This window comes from Marmota marmota, unplaced genomic scaffold, assembly GCF_001458135.2.
Source record: "Marmota marmota marmota unplaced genomic scaffold, marMar, whole genome shotgun sequence".
NCBI classification, from domain to species: domain Eukaryota; kingdom Metazoa; phylum Chordata; class Mammalia; order Rodentia; family Sciuridae; genus Marmota; species Marmota marmota.
In genome coordinates, this window is record NW_026000142.1 from 9,224,838 (window position 1) to 9,243,594 (window position 18,757).

At 34.2% G+C, this 18,757-nt stretch overlaps 1 protein-coding gene across 1 annotated transcript in view; it reads right to left on the reverse strand.

Annotated features, from left to right (window-relative positions):
* The window catches only part of Ppp1r3a (protein phosphatase 1 regulatory subunit 3A), a 35,042-nt gene that overhangs the window by 15,317 nt on the left and 968 nt on the right, over nucleotides 1-18,757 (reverse strand). The gene's annotated exons all lie outside the window — the stretch shown is intronic.

The window sequence follows — 18,757 nt, forward strand, 5'->3', positions numbered from 1 at the left end:
GTGGGCCACTGGGCCTTTTCTGCCGGTGGTCACCGTTCCGCCTACCTGGCGGGCGCTGGGGGTGGGGGGCGGCTCTGCCCCTCAGCAGGCCGCTGGGCCTGCTCTGTGGATGGTCACAGTTTCCTCTACCTTGCCAGCGCAGGGGGAGGGGGCGGCTCTGCCTCTCAGCAGGCAGCTGCTCCTCTTCTGCTGGTGGGTCCTGGATAAGATCTTTGAGTTAATTTATTACATTTAAAATGTAATCACAAACCATGAGAGACCACAAATTCTTTGTGGAGACCATACTGAACTGCTCAAGCACTCAAGTAGCTAAAAACATACTACTACCTCAGTGTCTATATGAGTCATCTGCCTATTTTGCATAATGTTGAATTATTACATTTCTAAAACTCATTTCTTTCAATTTATAAATTAGAACACTATATTGCCTTGGTGCTTGCACTAGAAAATGATGGTACTTTGCTTTCTTGATGCAGGAAATTTCAATAGCAGAGAAAGAAATTGAAGGACATCATCTTGTTGGAAAAAAGTCTTTGGTAATTCTCCTTTCCAACGTGTCTTCATTTTCTAACTTTTCATTTTCTACCAAGAATTACAGGGCTAAAGCCTCTACAACATAAGTGGAAGGTGCTATTTTTTGTAATGCACCCCAAAGAATCAGGGAGAAAGATACTTCTGGTACTTTATTCTGTCATTGAGTGGAGCACCATGTACAATTCTGGGAGATGCGTGCTTTCTAATGAGGCACTAGGTTGTGAAGAGCCAGTGCATGATTAAATGGAATCATGAAGGTAAAAGTGTGGATTCCCCACCAAAAAACTTGCAGGTTGCTTTGGACTGAGATGCAATTAAAAGCAGAATTCATGAATTTTAAGTGGAGAAAGACCTATAGAAAAATCTGGCATGAAGGACTCCTCAGCCACAACCTGCCAATACTATGGACAGAAACGTAAGTGTTTTTTAAGTGATGAATACTAGAAAACAACTCTTCAGTATTGCTTTTATGGTAGATCACAGATTTTGTGTTTGTATTAAAAAATGCCATTTCTTCAATATAATGATTAGGAAATTTTTAACAAAAATTAAAATATAGCAAAGCAAGTTGGAAATGTTAAGATATTCAGTGCCTTGTTGTGGTTATTTTGATTTAAACGTTAGGAAATCATTTCTTAGATCATGAGACAGTTCTGGGTTGCTATGCAATCAAATAAATGAATATATAGTATTTCCTGTAATACTTTTAATTTTTTATACAATTAGTTACTGCTTTTTAGTTTTAATAAGTGTTTAGTAGCCTCTATGATATGAAGTATGTTGGTATTCAATTCCATTTTCAATTAACTCCATTTCAAAAACAGGTTTTTAAACTAGCTCTACTTATGCTAATCATATTATAAATTAATACATCAAGGAAAACAGAAATAGGGTAAATTGGGCTAGATGGTTTGCATTAAGATCCAAATAAGAGACCCATTATCGCACTAGATTTGTTTTTAACAGCATTTGAAAAGTTTTTTAGGCAGGCTCAGTAAGTCTTAAAGCATTATTTCTAAATTTAATGCTTTTGTGAACTTACGTCACAGTTAAAATTACCCTAATGCACCTTTTTGTCAATTCTTCACAATAGTATTACAAAAGGAAGGGAGAAGAGGACACATTTAAAAAGCAAATGAAAAAGAGCTCAATGGAAGTCTATTAGGCTACCTGTTGATGAGCATATAAGAGAGTCATTAATATGCGGATCATTGACATGATAGGCCATAATGACTCCTCCAGGGACATATCAGTCTATTGTGTCAGAGACTAGTTAGAGATTCATTAATGTGAAGACTTGTGACTTCTTAATATACAAATTATTAATGCAAAGCACTGAGGCATACCTCTCAAATGTCCACATTTTGTGTTGCACATTTTCTTTGCCCAACCCCTCACCCTCACCTTTTGTGAACTATTGTCTTTCTTCCATCTTCTGTCACAGACACTTCACAAAGGATTCTACAACTCGTGTGTAGAATCCTACCACTGCACCTTCAAAAACCTCCTCCCCTTCAGCCCGTTTCTTTGATTTAAGGCAGATTTGTACACATGAACCATTGGAAGCATTTTGACTAAATCAGTCAAAATTTAGGATAAAATATGATTTTACATATTTATTCAGTGTCAAATTGACTTTTGGCTTATGACAGAACAAAATGAAGAAAGCACTGTTTTTTAAAAAATGGAATTCTGAAACATGAGTAATACAACCAGCAGCTGAATAACTTGGGCTGAAGTAGGAGAGGAAAGGGCAATGGAATAGGAAAAAGAATGAAGAAAACAGAGAGAAGCTTAAGAGAGAATATAAGGAAAAAAAAAGAGCAATTAAGCCAGGGAAAAAGTAAATATTTATACCCATGTCACACATTAAATGAGAAAATGGACTTAAATCACTTTGTGCCCAGAACACAGCAGTGTCTATAAGTATCAGCTCTTATTATTGTGATGAGATTTTGCATTTATGCAAAAATAATGAAATTAATGTTCACAGTTGCTATTCAAACTATATGAAAAATAATATCACTGAAGATGTTCAGTCTTAGAAAAAATACTCTATAAAAAAGGAGATCAAACTTTTATTCCTGCAAAAATAACCTACAGAATCTATGGAAAGGTATTAAAGTGTCTTTTGAAGCTTATCCACATACCATATTATGAAAAATATGTTACAGCATAACTTTCCATCTGAGACTTTATGTACTGCCTGTATTCACTTTCTTTCCACTTTATTATTTGAATCTAATCTAAAATACAATAATTTTTATTGCTATTTCTCTACTAAATTTCAGAAGAAACAGTTCCTTGTAAACTCCATATGGCCTAAACTCTTGCAATTTGTTTACAGAAGTTCATATTTATTTAATATCCTTTCCCCATAAAAATCATTAATATAACTTTTAAATTAACTTCACTGCCTTGAAGAGATACTACCTAGTTTTTATTTAACATTCTTTAAATAGGAGGCAATATTATTTTTAACATAAATAACATTTGATATACTTGTCACAAGCAACTAATTATAGTTTGTATTCTGGCTAATGTTAATTTCATAACTAAAGGCCAGAAAACACCCAACAGTTATTGGTCCTACCCAGGTTCAGAGATGATGAATGAATATGTAAACTGAAAGAAAGAAGCCCAACTGATTTAGAAAGGTCACAGTACCATCTCGTTTTCTTTAGATCCTACCACTGGATGTGATAGAGGAAGTAAGAAGGAGTTCAAAAATGCAAGATGGCTCACCAAGACTGCATTTTGGGTCCCTGATAAAATAGAGCAAAGTTCATACAAAAAAAAAAAAAAAAAATCCTAAGACAATGAAGTGGGGAAGGCTAAAAGGGACTGTGGTTGGAAATTAGCACCAAAAAAATATGCTGTTTAAGGAAAGATAAGCTAGAAACCACATACAAATGGGAAGAATAAGGATCAGGTTACTGAGGAAGTTGAGCCACATACTGAAACTGCTAAAAGTGTTGGGTACAGGAGCCAAGTTCTGCTGAGATGCAGTTATGTTAACAAAATGAACATCTTGGCCACACTTTGAGCAAGACAGCAGGACTTTATAATCAACACTGTGCAGAACACTGCTCTCAAATGCATTTAAAAGACTCAGTACACCAATTGAACACCATGCTAAATCCGAATAATGTTGGAACCAACTCAACACGAATTCACTCAACAAATATTTAAAATGTGTTAGATATTAGGCTAGAAGTTAAACACCACTAGCTCAGATTAAAGTTGAATGAATTGTGCCTTAATGAAGTTTATAATTTAATAAAAGATAAAAACAAACCAGTATTTGAAAATCACGACTGCATATCTCATAACTGGTATGTTTCCTTCTAGAGGAAAATAATAAGAGCACTAACCCAAATTTAGGGAAGGGAGGTGATCATGGAATGTTTCCAGGAGGAGAAAATATTTCATCTGAGACATGAAACTTCAATGATTACTCAGAAGAAGATGCAGGAGCAGGAGAATATTCCAGGCAGACGGAGTACCATTAGGCATTTGATGGGAGAGATTCTGTCTACCTGCTTCTCCACAGATTTAAAACTTAAGCAAATACTAATATAGTTTCTATCAGCTCAAGGGCACATCCCTAGGATAAACGTAGTTTGCCTGAGAAAGATCAAGACTGCCAAAAGAATTTACTCTTTGTTCTAGCCAAAAGTCTGAAGATGAGCCTCTGTTCACAATTTATTAGAGCATTTACTACAAAGGATTCACAAATTTGAATCCTTCCTTCTCCCTTTTGAAATGTGTGTGCATCCCCTCTGATTGAAGAGTGCATTTGCTCCAGGACCCGAATTCCTTTACAATGTAATCATCCAGAAGGATAGGGCATCTCCCAGTTTCTGTGGAAGGTCAGAATCCTGACAATTGCCAACAAACAGACACAGCTAACCTAATCAGCATTTATATAAACCAACTCTTCCAAGCTCCTGTTTGCCTCCCTCTCTGCTCATTCATTTTCTGTTAAAAATGTCCAGTCTACTCTGCACAAATTTGAGTTCAGTTCAGTTCACACTTTCTTCTCTATTGCAATAGTCTATTAGTGATTAAAAGCTGTCCTTACCATTTTATGTCTCCAAACAGAAAAAATAAATACTGATGTTTGCTTCATTTAAATGGATGCTTCCTTTTTAAATGGAAATTAACCCTACCATGCTGAATAGTGTTGTTTACCTCAAAGAAATGTGTTCTTTTCTCCAATTCACCACAGAGGTGAACTTTAATAAATATTTTATTAAGCGTATCTATGGTATCTCAACATCTCACTGTTCTTAATGTTGCTATTCATGTCTATGATGTTTCTTGCCACATTATCAAATGTATGATTTCATTCAGATTTACTAAATTCCCTTGACATAAACAGCATTATTCTTTTGGTGGATATTGCAACTAATTAACAGATTATCAGTATTTTAAAATTATACCTCAGAACACCATTTATGTTGTTTACTCCATCCATTCCTAGCCTGGCGCTCCTCAGAAACATGCAGAGAGCCTTTAAAACATACCTGTGCCAGGGATTTGCCCCAGACCAAGTAAATTAAAGTCTTTGTGGTCGGGCCTGAGGATGGGTGGTTTATTTTTCCCTTTTCTCTACACAGCTGAGTTTGAAAAGCACTGGTTTATACTACTATGCCACAACTGATTTTCAGTACATGAAGGTATGGTTATGATGAAATTAAGTTCCTTGCTAAAAATATTCTGGGATAGAGTTAGGGAGGAGACAGGTATACATAATCAAAAGCACAGGCTTTCATGTCAATTGTACACCAATTGTATTTCTGCTACTGTTGGAGCTGTAAAACAATTTTCATTCATTGTGTGACTTACATATTCACAGTGAATTTAAACTTGCTTAAAAAAACTATAAAGAAACCTAGACATTCTGGGGGGAGAGGATAAAAGATATTCATCATTTCTATGTTAACAATTATTACTTGTTATAAAATCAGCTAAGTTTATGAAGATTTGTACTTGGACTAGCAAAATGTTTTCCAGTTGGTATACTAAGTGGCAAATTGCCCAAACAATTATGGTAAATGCAATCGCCCTAAAGTGTATGGTCATGTGCACAAGTAGGTTAGCTCTCATAAAAGAAACAATCAGTCTTGGGTGAAAATAATAGAGATGAGATGATAGTTGCTAAAAAAACAAAAAAAGAAGGCAGAACAAGAATATAATGGTTTAAATTCAAGTCCACAGATATACTAAGAGTGTAATATGCTTGGATTTGATCATGTGCAAGATAATATTTCATACAAAAATGCCATAACCACACATATTCTAGTCTTTTCATGACATGGTACATAAGTGAAACCACTTTCAAGATTATATTTGCTGTCTTTCAGAATCACTTTCAATGGTTAGTTTGATTTTTATGTACATAGTGCTGATTTTAAGGAATTTTTTTATAAATACCAATTTACATAAACTTAATCAATCTGTCTAGTACTTAAAGTCTATTTTCAAGATAATGAGAATATTTTGAAAATAAAAAAAAAATAATAGCTACAATGATTTAGTGCTTTTTAAAGATAACCTAATGTGGGATTTCTTCTTTGAGTAGCTTATTACACAACTCCACCTTTACTCTAACAATTATTAACCAGGTTCTTCATTCAAAAAGATGGACCTATAAGACACGTTTTAAGGATCTGAACTCCCAGAAGGCCAGAGGAAAGAAGAAAAGGGGCTCAGAAGAGTTTAGTGTCAAAGACAAACCACCCCTAATTGTATGTGTTCATTTGTGCCTTTCCTGTACTATTTTTACCCTCAGATACCCTTTGGGTAGAAGTCACCCTCATGGAAAATGACTCTTGTGGAGTTCACAGGAGACCCAAAGAAAATTAGAAGAGAAAGGTTCATCACTTGAAAATGGTGGAACCAAAGATGGACAACTCCCCCATTCTAAAATACAATTCCCAACTCTATACACTGGCCTCAGTGTGTGATTTATTGATGAGTAAGCAGAGCAGGTTGTAATCCAACACTTAGGCATTGTATAATTCCTATACAGCAGCCAGCATCAGACTTTTTAAAATAAAAGCAATATCCTGTCACTGGTAAGCTTAAAATTCTTCAAAGACCCCTTCATTTACATTCAGAATAACAGTTAAACACTATAGTGAGTAAAAATGCTGTCCACATGCTCCAGACAGTCTCTCTGACTTCATCTCCTACTCACCTTCACTCACTCTGCTTCAGTCACACTGGCCCCCTGGCTACTTTTTAAACACTCTTGCTCATGTTCTCCTCAGAGAATTTGCACCAGCCAGTCCCTTAAGCACAGAGCTCTCTTTTCCCATATAACTTCATGGCTGACTCTTTTCAAGCTTCTGATCAATCATCACCTTTCAATGAAGCACATCCTTTAGTTAAGGAAGAAGATATTCCATATTCTACTTATTCTTCTCTGCATTTTATTTTCTCAATTGCACTTATCATCTTCTAACATAACTTGCTTCTTATTTAGTCTATTATTAGTTTTCCTGTCTAGAATATAAGCTACATGAGGACAAAGGATGTCATTTTTTTTTTCATGGCTATATCCACAGAGTTTAGGATCGTTCGTGGAATGTAATATGCATTTGATACATATTTGTTGAATGAATGTTTTTTTTTTCACTATCATTTTGCAAGCTGAAGAGCATCAGCTCTACTGATATTCTGATAATTCTTTTATTTCATGTCACTGTTATTAAAGAAGAAAACATATTTAAATAATTTCCATGATCCATCCAAGAGGATAAAGACCAAACTTCTTGGACTAGTCTTTTATATTAATTTCAAATATTAACCTTAGATTTTAAAGAAAGAATTTGGATCAAAATTAATTACAACAGGAAATAGCCCTTACTACAGGACTATTATTGCAAGATGAAATATCTAAAACTCAAGCAGGTGTGGTGGTGCATATCTGCAATCTCAGCAGCTAAGAGAGGCTGAGGAAAGAGGATCACAAATTCTGTAAGTTCGAGGCAAGTCTTGGCAATTTAGCAAGACACTGAACAATTCAGCAAGACCCAAACAATAGAAAATTCTTCTCAGAAAATCTTTAATCCAAACTTACAAATAATATTTTCAATGGAAACCTATTCAGATTTATATATTAAAAGTTTATGGGAAAATACAAAATGTCTGTAATTTAATTTTTAGCTAATTTAATTGAAACAGTTATTCTGAAATGGTGAAAAAAAAATTTATCAAGGTCATGCATCAGCTACCTCAATAATACATTTGTACTTTGGATAGGGACTTCAAGTTTTATACACAGAGTTATGGAAGGTATTGGGGACTACAGTAAAATTATTAATGAACTCTGAGAAGTTAAGTGTGGTGATATAAGAGTTAATTGATATATCATGAAAAATGAAGCATGTTATTATTTTGGCAATAAAATTTTATGATTATTCAGACCTTATGCTAATGTCCTAAAATACATGTTTGCTTCTTATTATTATGATAAAAGCAAAACATAATTTTAAAAGTTTTTAAAGTATTATGTCTAATGATTGTAGTACCAACAGTATTCCCCTTGAGTTTGTTTAGATATATGCACATGAGTGTAGTCCTGAAGATTACCCAGGGACACTCTGATACTGAACTACACTTCCAGTCAAGTTCTTCTTCTTCTTCTTCTTCTTCTTCTTCTTCTTCTTCTCCTTCTCCTTCTCCTTCTCCTTCTCCTTCTCCTTCTCCTCCTTCTCCTTCTCCTTCTTCTTCTTCTTTTTAATTTTATTGTGAGACAGAGTCTTGCTAAGTTGTTGAGGCTGGACTGGAACTTGTAATTCTCCTGTCTAAGCCTTCCATGTAGGTAGGATTACAGGTATGTGCCACTATGTCCAGAAAGCTCATTAATATTTTTCAAAATACTTTAAACATATTCTATATTCAGCAAAATCAGCAATTGGCTACAAACTAAAAAGTAACCACTGCTTGAAGTTTTTAAAAGTAAAAAAAAAAATTGCCTATAAGAATCAAAGCAACTGAATTCCTCTACTATATAGTTTTAAAATATTAATATGCACAAATGTGAGAATTATTTATATTCTTCTTGAATTTTTCTATAAATATAAATTATATCAAAATAAAAATTAAATAGTATTCATTAAAGTGTGGCAGACACATATCACTACCTCATTGTAGGACTTAAGTTAAAAAAAAAGTTATATGCATTACATTACATTTCTGACCTCATAAACCTGGCATTTAGTTGGGAAGAAGAGGACAATTATAACTTTGGGGTTTTTTTTTTTTTTAAGTGAAGAAAAGGGCAGTATTTGACTAAACACCAGATGAATGATGGAGGCATTAAATGCCATTCTTAAGGAAGGGAAGAATCTGAATAATTTGGAGACACCAAGAAAGCTTCAGGAGGAAAAATAAAAATTTGAACTTGTCCTTGATAGAAAGTAGGAATAGAATAGTCAGAGACAAGAAAAGTCAGCTTTCAAGTAGGCTAGTGGCATGGATTGAAACAGTAAAAACAAGTGGAAGAGCTAGAGTTTACATATTGAAAACTTTAAAAATACACGTTTGGCTCTGTCCATCTTTACATATAATTTTTTATAATTTAACCAAGTAAGTCCAAATGCTTCTTCTCAGCACCCTGCCTATGTTATGACCAACAAAATATAGCCACAGAGTTGTATTTTTTTGGTTCATGATTTAAGTGTAGTAATACATGATCTTATTTGAAAATAGCCTAAGCATTTACGGAAATGCTTTAGAGTAAAATAATTTTAGGATTTTTTTCACAAAAAATTTTTGCTTTTATCAAAACTACACATATTTAAATAAAAAATTCAAAAGTGATAAAAATAAAATGTGAAGATCTAAAAAAAATAGTCATGTATGGGGAGTACCTAGAAATGCCACCATTGTAAACATTCTGACTAAACTGATATAGAGGGCAGTACATCAAAGGTCTTCTTCCTTCCAGACATACAATTATAATATTAAACAGTAAATCTCTTGCTAAATATTATTTTCTTTATCTATAAATATGTTTCATCAAATATAATAATGGCAAGCATAAACCTATTCATCTAAGGATAGCTTTTTAAATTTGTATTCTATAGGCTTCCACTCTATAGGGAAATCCTGCCAGAAATATTGTTAATTTAAAAGAAGCATAACAAAGTAATGCAAGCCCCAAAATGTGGATAGATCAACAATAGGCCTTGGGCTCAGGTTGAGCTAAATAAGTTTTATGAGATTTGTAAACAAGTAACTCAAATGTTTGCATAACTGCCATTGTCAGCAATTGTGACTTGATTTACCAAAGATAGCTTTGAATGAGATGTTACTAATATAGAAAATATACACTATTTGAATAATGTTTTATATGCACTGTACACACATGTGCACACACACACAAAACTGAATGAAGATCTTACATGTACATATGTGTGTATGAGTGTATTTTCCACAGAAAAAGCAGTGGAATTTCCTAAATAAATTATCAACTGGATTGGCTGCTCTAGTTATCTACATATATTCACTGATTAGAACAAAGAGCTGTTACTTAAAATTGTACACAAATATACAGACACATCATACACATGCAATCAGGAAATTCACATATATTCAAATGATTTGTGCTTGTAAATAAAATATTAACCTTTTCTACAAAAGAATAGACTTAAGCTTTTAAATTTCACTTGTTCTGCATTACATTTGATTTTTCAAATTTACTCAAATTCTTTTAAAATATATTTATGTTCTTAAATGGAATTTTATTTAATAACTAGATGTCTAGAAATAGCATAACTATAATTCTAAGTTATTCTCTGTTTATCTAAGAGGTTTTCAGGAATTCTAATATAGCTATATTTTTAGATAGCACTGAAGAAAAAACAATAACATTCTGAAGTATTTTTAAATTTCTAATTTTATAAAATGGTCTCCTTCCATTCTCTGGCTTCCAAAGAAATAGCATAATAATAATATCTTCAATACTCAGAACTGAAAGCTAAGTGTGCTGGATTAGGAAAGCTCCTTAGCCAGCCAGCTGTTAACCCATTGGCTGCCCCTGACACAGCAGAGCCAAAAAATGTAAGACCCTGTAATAAGGATATTATTCACCCCTAGAAGAATTCAGCTAGTGATGGGTTTTTACTTTCTGACTTTTGCATTAAAATGTCACGAACTAGTTTACTAGTTTATTAGCTTAAGCCTCTGGGGGGAAATCTAAAGTTATTGAGGTTATTTGACAGGAAAAGTAGAAATCAATAAGAGAAACCATGTAATTCTGCTTAGCTTTGAGTATAAAGTATAGGAATTCCAACATTTAATTCAACTGAAAGAGTAAATGAATAACTGAAGACAGAATAATATGAAAGACTATAGTAGAGACATAGAACTTCCTTACAGAATGCATTACTAAAGAATACAATTGTCCAGGAGATAATTAAAAAGAGACATACAATCATTTGACTCCAGTGGTTTTCAGAATAATTCTGCCTGAAAGCAAAGGACAGAATTAGATAGTTTCTTCTACAATATGAATCAAGGAAAATTGCTTGGAAATCAAGTGCCCTGGGCTGGAGATGTAGCTCAGTGGTAGAGTTTGCCTGGCATGCACAAGGCCCTGGGTTTGATCCTAAGTACTGAAAAAAAAAAAAAAGAAAGAAAAGGAAGGAAGGAAGGAAGGAAGGAGGGAGGGAAAAATAAAAGAAGAGAAATTCAGTGCTGTATTAAGATCAGAAACATTGATAATTATTTTTTATGCACCTCCTTAAGATTATATATGAGGAAGGCAATCTCTTTTTCTGTTACATCTGAAAAAGATTTTTTTCTACTGTTAAGTGCTTAAATAAACTAAATTGTATCAATATGTTATGAAATAACAAATTTTAATCTCCAAAAGGAGTTGTTGGTAAAATAAATTTTTCCAGCTTCATTCCATGCACAGTTTGTGAAGCTGAAATTTACCTGAACAAAAATTCTGTGGTTTGCAGTTGGGTTAAGACATCTTCAGTAATTATTTTAACAATGAAAATTAGCTTGAGGTTTTTCTTTTAGAATTAGAGTCAACAGGTTAGGGTTGTACCTTGGCTTAATTTTGTAAAACAAATCAGAATACCACTGGTAGTTAGGGTTAGGAATCCTGATACTATCATGGGTTGGGAAGTGTTTTCACATGGTTAGGAAAAGCACTGTCACTATCCAGCATGATTAACAAATATCTCTTTGGAGGAGGGGAAGTAGTTTGACCATTTGCTACTTCAGACTTCAAAAGGGGCAAAACTCAAGTGCACAGCTGCGCAAAGAGAGCCACTGTCTTACAATATTACAATTATAATTGTGAATTGAATAGCACTAATGGACAACACAGATCATTTTCAGAGTAACTGGGGGTGGGGATATTGAATTTTCCTAAGACATGTTTGTTTAATGTACAATCAGTCTACATCATCAAACAATACAGTGAAACAGTCCAGTTCAGTAATTTATTTCTATTCTTCATAAAAAAATTTTAAACAGCAGGATGGCATTATATTAAGCTTTCAAAATCAATTGTTATTTATCTAATGGATAATGATACCACCATGCTGCTTACCCTTGGAAAGTTATCAGAGCAACAGAACAGAAAGCTGAAAAGATTTGAGAGATGTGTCCTGAGAAGCTTTTCCTGTTCATATAGTGGTAGAATACAAAGAATGCTTTAAAATAGAGGAATTTAATAGAGGAATAACCAAAATGCAGTGATAGAGCATATATTTTCTTAGAGGAAAAGAACTATATAAGCTTCATATCCTAGCCATAGGTATAATGTTATGGTAGGGTGAATTGTATGAAGCCAATGTTTTGGTCCAAAAGAATCCTCTTTAAAAGAACCATCTTAAGAAAAACCATGTGGTAGTTCCTTTAAAAATAGACCTAGTCTCTAACTTTTGAACAGGTAATTTTCCAAAGTTTTTGTAACCTAGAAATTGCTGGAATTTAAAAATCATTTGTCCCCACAGAAGCATAAACATTAGTTTCCCTGGTTAGTGCCCAAGAGCTTATTGAACATGACTAATTTTGAAACTATTTATATTAGCCTGGGTCCTGGCAGCTGAAATGATAATGAGGGAAGAAAATATTTCTCCATTAATCTTAGACGTAGGACCAGCTGCATACAAGAGTTTATCACATTGTCACTGATTCAAACATGGGGATAGATGCACATATATGGTAGCTAATATGGTTCTCATTGCAGCACTGTCAAGTAGAAATTATCATACCTGTTTTGCACCCTAATAAAATGGATACAAAATATAATATCCAAGTTCGAATCATTGGCAATTAGAGTTAAAGCCCAAATCTGCCTTACTATAAAGCCTCTGCTATTCCCATTATGCTTCATTAGTTTTGGAATCCACAAGCACCAATACACAGACATACTCCAGACCCCAGAGCCTTTGGATCCCTTACCAGTTATATACTCAAACCTGCCTTGTACCCTATGGTACTCTCTGCTCTAAAATTATCCATTTCCATTGTTTCAAAATGCACTCAGAACCCTTCTGTGAAACCAATTTCAAGGTATGTAAGACAGAGATAGTCCCTGCCATTCTGAAGATGTCTGCACTTAAGGGAGGGGTGAGGTGTGTGCACACATCCAAATACATAAACACAAACACACACACACACACACACACACATACACGTAAATTCATGCAAGATTACAAAGTGAGGTATCAGAGTATAGATTATCTCTTAAATCTGACAGGACACTGGGCAATCAGGCCCACCAGGAATCTACCCTGAGGTTACTTCCCATACATTATTCCTGTAGGGGTTTGGGGCAAGAACCTGGAATAGGTACAAGAATCACAGCTAACAGAATTAGAGGAAACTGAAAAACTACACTGGCTTACTTCACAATGGTGCCATCATTTCTTTGCCTAGAGCATTTTTGGCTCAGAGTTCTTGGACCCTGTTCCATTTTTTTTTTTTTTTCAGGCTGCAGATGGGCTTCTGGTGAGTAAGTTAGGCTTACAGGAAGGAGCATCCACTCCAACCACAGCATCCATAGCACTTTCTTTCAGCAAGAGGTTGAGAGAATTCCTGAATGATAAGAATCCCTCATTCCTCTTCTCTCCAAAAAGTTTCATACTAATCCCACAATAGTCTAGGCTAATGGGGGTACAGATTTCCACAAAACCAGGAAGCTGTGAAGCCCTGGTAGACCTCCAAGGAAATTCTAGGCTAGTTGGCTTCTTGCTGTCAACCAGCTGGCAGCTTCCAACACCCTCTTGATGGGCCTGTGCAGCTGTGTTTTATGTTTCCATAAGTCCTTGCCAAAGCTCCCCCCCACTTCTTAAACAGACCCAGCTTCCACAATTAGCAGGGACTCAAAATGAGTTAGTTATGGAATACCTTAGGTCCCAGAGGCCTCATGGAGATATTTACACCTCTTTGGACTATTTCCAGGACCCCAGATTATGCTATACTGGTAAATGAAGGAAGTCTCACAATCCAATGGCTCTATCTGGAACTTGTAACATGGCCATATCTTGTGCCCCATTTTCCAATGCTTTTCTTAGCCTCGTTTTAACAATTTTACCATCCTGGAAGATAAACTCTCCACATTCTTAAAATATGCTTTAGAAAAATTTTTTGTCCCTTTCCTGAATGTGCCTGGTTCTATTACTCTAGTATAAAAAAAGAAATATTGAGTACTAATCATTTTTTTCCCTTGGCATTAAAGTCATCTAGGGTTATATTTGCATTAACCTGGCCAAGTTATAAAAACCATCCAACACCTATATCATGCTGTTTCTTTGCTTAAAATAATAAATTGGTTTCACTTAATAAAATACAAAACCAGATGAAGTCAACCTGTGTACCCAACAGTTGAGAACATACATTAAGCTGGTGGAGGAGAAAAAAACAAGGTGCTGAGGAGGCCACTCTCCTAGCCATCACTCAAGGTCAGTTATAGATCACACATTCGAGAAAAGCTAAAATATAAGTATTTCTTATTATATTTTGAGATATGTGGCTTATATTGTATACCCAGAAAACCTGAGCTTGGGTTTGTTGTTTTCCTCTGTCTTGGGGACTTTCCTTGTCCTCATAGGCCCATGTCTCTAGGCACACTTCTCAATTGGACACTGTTGCCTAAACATAGGACCTGGCACACAGGTCCTTAAGAAACATGTGTTCAATTTGTTTTGGAACTTGAACAAGGAAACCTACAGTGTCTGGAGAAACAGTGCAAGTCCAAGAATCAGGAAATTAGTTAGCTGGACAAGGTTTGGTAATGATAATGACCATGGTGATAGTTAGCTTTTGATGATTATATGCAACCAACACTCTTATGAGAAACTTTAAAAATATAATCTCATTTTACATTAATCATCACAACACAGACTTTAGAACCCCTTATTTGACTAGTAACTTAACTGAGGCTTTGAGAAATAAATAGGTCCGTAACCACATAGTTATTAAGCATATGTTTTGCTGGTATTAATACGCACATCCTTTCCATGCCAAAAGTAATGCCTTTTTTACACTTTCTAGTCTGTTACTTCATTTTTCATGTGTAAAATTTTAATGGTTGCTAAGTTCTCTTCCAGTTTTAAGGTACTCCAGACATAAGGTCACACATATCTCAGTTTGCTTGTTGATTCCAAAGCTGCAAGAGGGTTGGGGGTGTAGCTCAGTGATATAGTGTTTGTTTCACATGCACAAAGTCCTGGGTTCAATTCCCAGTGCTGGAAAAAAAAATCTTGCAAAAGACAAAGGAATGACTTTTCAAACCTGAAAATTCAGGAAACCTGAAAAGAAATGGGAAATGGACTTAGAGGGAGCTTAAGCCTTAACAGAGTTTTTCAAATATTCCTAAAGTTTGAGTTAGCATTGCCTTTTTATGGCAGCCAATATTCATTGATAACTTCCTATGTTTGAGACACTACATCAAAAGTTTATGTGTATTACCTCATGGAAATCTCAAACCCTTATGGGGCACAGCCACTTTTATTCCCAAGTAATAGACAAGGAAACCAAACTTAACTTGCCCAAGTTCACATATAGTAAAGTTAGAAATCAAACACAAAAATATTTATGAAGTCTATAATTTTTCATTTTGAGAGTATACCATTTCTGCATGCTATTTTTTGCTTATTTATCTATGTGCATTTAATGTGATTTATATCTATGTTTTTCTTGTCATACATTTTCAAACAAACCCCATGGAATGTAGATCCGTTTAGTAGCTTAGTTTGTTTGCTAGCACATAGTCCAGTGCTGGATATGTGGTGATACTTAACAAGTATCTCATGATGCATGCCTTTCAGTGCAATTAAATACCTTTGGGTCATTCTCAGTCACATGCCTCTCAGTTACAGACTATGCTTTCCTCTCCCTATATATATTTCTTTCTGTCCAAAGTGGTTAAATTAACAAGCATCAAAAGAAAATAGAAAGTCCACACCAATGTGAAAATTTGCCAAACTTGACCTGAGAAAAATCTCCATAGAGAAAACACAAGGCTTGGATGAATGATTGACATAACAGAAATCCTACCGCATAGTGTTCCCACAGTTCATCCCATACTTATTACAAGGGATTATTGACACTTTCAGAAGATACAATCTCAGGATCCTGATAGCAAATTAACTTTGGCATTAAGAGTAATTGAAGTTAGATGTTGCTCTGTGCACCAGGACAGACAATTTTCATTTTAACTCAGACTTACGTTGCACAATATTATTAATCTACTTGCATGTATGAAGCAAAAATTCACATACATTTCTCTTCTGTTTTTATGCTTTGAAAGAAATGACCTCCAATTACATAACAAATGTACAAACACTCAATAAGAGACACTTTTAGATATTATAACTATATGGAAGGAGGAAGACATTGTAGAATCTATAATTTTTATCAAGTGTGTTTGTTCACTTTAATTTTAGCCAAGTACACATTTTGTGAAATAACACTAATAAGGTTGCTCTTTTTCTCTATTCTCAAATTCTTCACAATGAAATCCAACTGCTATATTCATTTAGAAATTTGATAATGCTCTCTTGTGTGAGTTTTAGGAATATTTGAAACCCCATTGCATATAAATTATATCATGGAAAAGCTGTATAAATATTCTATTATGGCACATGCTGTTCTAAGGATCTGTCAGGATTTCCTTTATACACTCCATTTTGAGTGGTATATAAATCAGATGTAAAAATTCATGTTGGACTGAAACTCGGCACAAAAAGCCTCCTCCAGTGGCAAATGCTTTTTTCCAAGTGTGGTTTGAATTATGTTGGTCATTTTTAAGTTATAGAAGTGCACAAAATGTATTTGTGGTTTTGAAGGAGAGAGATTTTTTCCATTTTTATAACTCATTAGGAAACTTTACAGGCCTTTAGACCATTTTGTGGTTTAGTTCTTCTCAGGTTTTTCCCCAAAGCAATATTAAAACTTGAATGGTGTCCGCTATGAATCCATTGATGACTGTTCTGAATACAAATGTCTGTGCAGGTATAGATAGTTGTACATATCTTCAACCAGGAGAAGTTCCAATAATATCATGACTGAGGTAGAATATTAGGCCTCTATTTTGCTCTTGGTATCCAAATTTAATCTATCAAAGGAATCCCCTACCTAAACTATAGTTCAGTGTGGATTCTTTTTCATTATAAAGCTGCATCTTTAAATTGCAGGAAAATCCACTGAGTTAAATACTGCTTCTTTTATGAACCCTTTGACAATAAGGCTATACCTTTCTTAAATTCTGTTTTCTCTCACTTACAGAGCAACCTGCAGCATGTTTAACAGATATTCACTGATGACTATCTCATGCATAAAGTATTTAATATATGCAAGTGTATGTAGAGAAATTAGTGTGCTAAATACCATTATTTTGTTTCTACAGTGAGTATGCTGTTGAGTAAGTTTATAAACATTTAAACTATTGTTTTCACATATATACAATTATGATTCTATTAGCTCTCTTAACAGCATCAGTTAAAATCTGAAAAAGTTGGATTTGGACTAAGAGAGTTGACACAATTCACAAAGTTGATTAAGTTACTCTTTCAAATGACTTTAAAAGAAAATGAAAGTAGAAATACTTCATATGCCAGAATTGCTTCAACCTAGACTACATTTAGTTCATTAATGCATTAAAACAACACATTTAGTAGTTACTATTTATTGTCGTATACATTAAAACAAAAAGAGGTTAAAAAGTTCCAATGTCATAGCTTATAGGTTTTTTTCACTAAATTCTACATAGAGAACTAAAATCTGGGTGTTTTCATTCCTACTACCATTCCCTTTTCATAGTATTACATTATTTCTGATACAGTTACTAAACTCTTTATGTTTAGGGACAGTTAGAATAGATCACTCAGAGGATAATCAAATATTTGCCTGTGGCGAGAGGAGCAATGTGGACTTGTCCTTCGGGACACTGTGCAGAGCAGAAGGAGACTAACTCCTCCTGAATACTTTATCTACTAACCCAGTGTCATGGAACTTAGCCAACACTGCACTATCGAGAGAACTGAATGCCAGGGATTTTTTTTTTTTTTCACATTAATAGGAGAGCAGGGTTACTAATGAGGGGTCACATCCCAAATCTCTAATCTATATAGCTGAATATCCTTATTTCTATTTGGGTCATATTTTATTCTGCTCCATTTACTTTTAGTAAATTATACTAATTTGGGTCCCATAATCTTACATTTGGTTATAATTATAAACTATATGTAATTTATATATCATTCACATACTTAACATCATTCTTCTAGTTTATAATTTAAGTATTATCTCTTATGATTTAACTTAACATGTATCACTCCAAAATTCCCTATATGCCTCAATTAGTCATTAAAATATTTTGTTTTCATTTTTGGGAAAGGTCTACAAGTTTCTGAGAACTATGTACATACTGAATATATAGTTTTATGTTAATCAGAAATGTTTCAAAGTAGAGCACAGACACTTTAAAAGTACTAAAAATAAATATACTTTAAATGTCAAAATAAATAGCTTATGAAGAGTCTGAATTTCGTGGTTTAAAATTAATTTATAACTCATTAAGCAAGTAATACACATATTATAGTTCCCCTACCATCTATTACTTTATACCCATTTTTTTAACATTTATAGAAGAAATAACAGAACTATTTGACTAGCATTGACCTTGTTAAGCCTGACACCACTGTTTTACATAGCAGGCAGTATATCTTTTTTAAAGTAA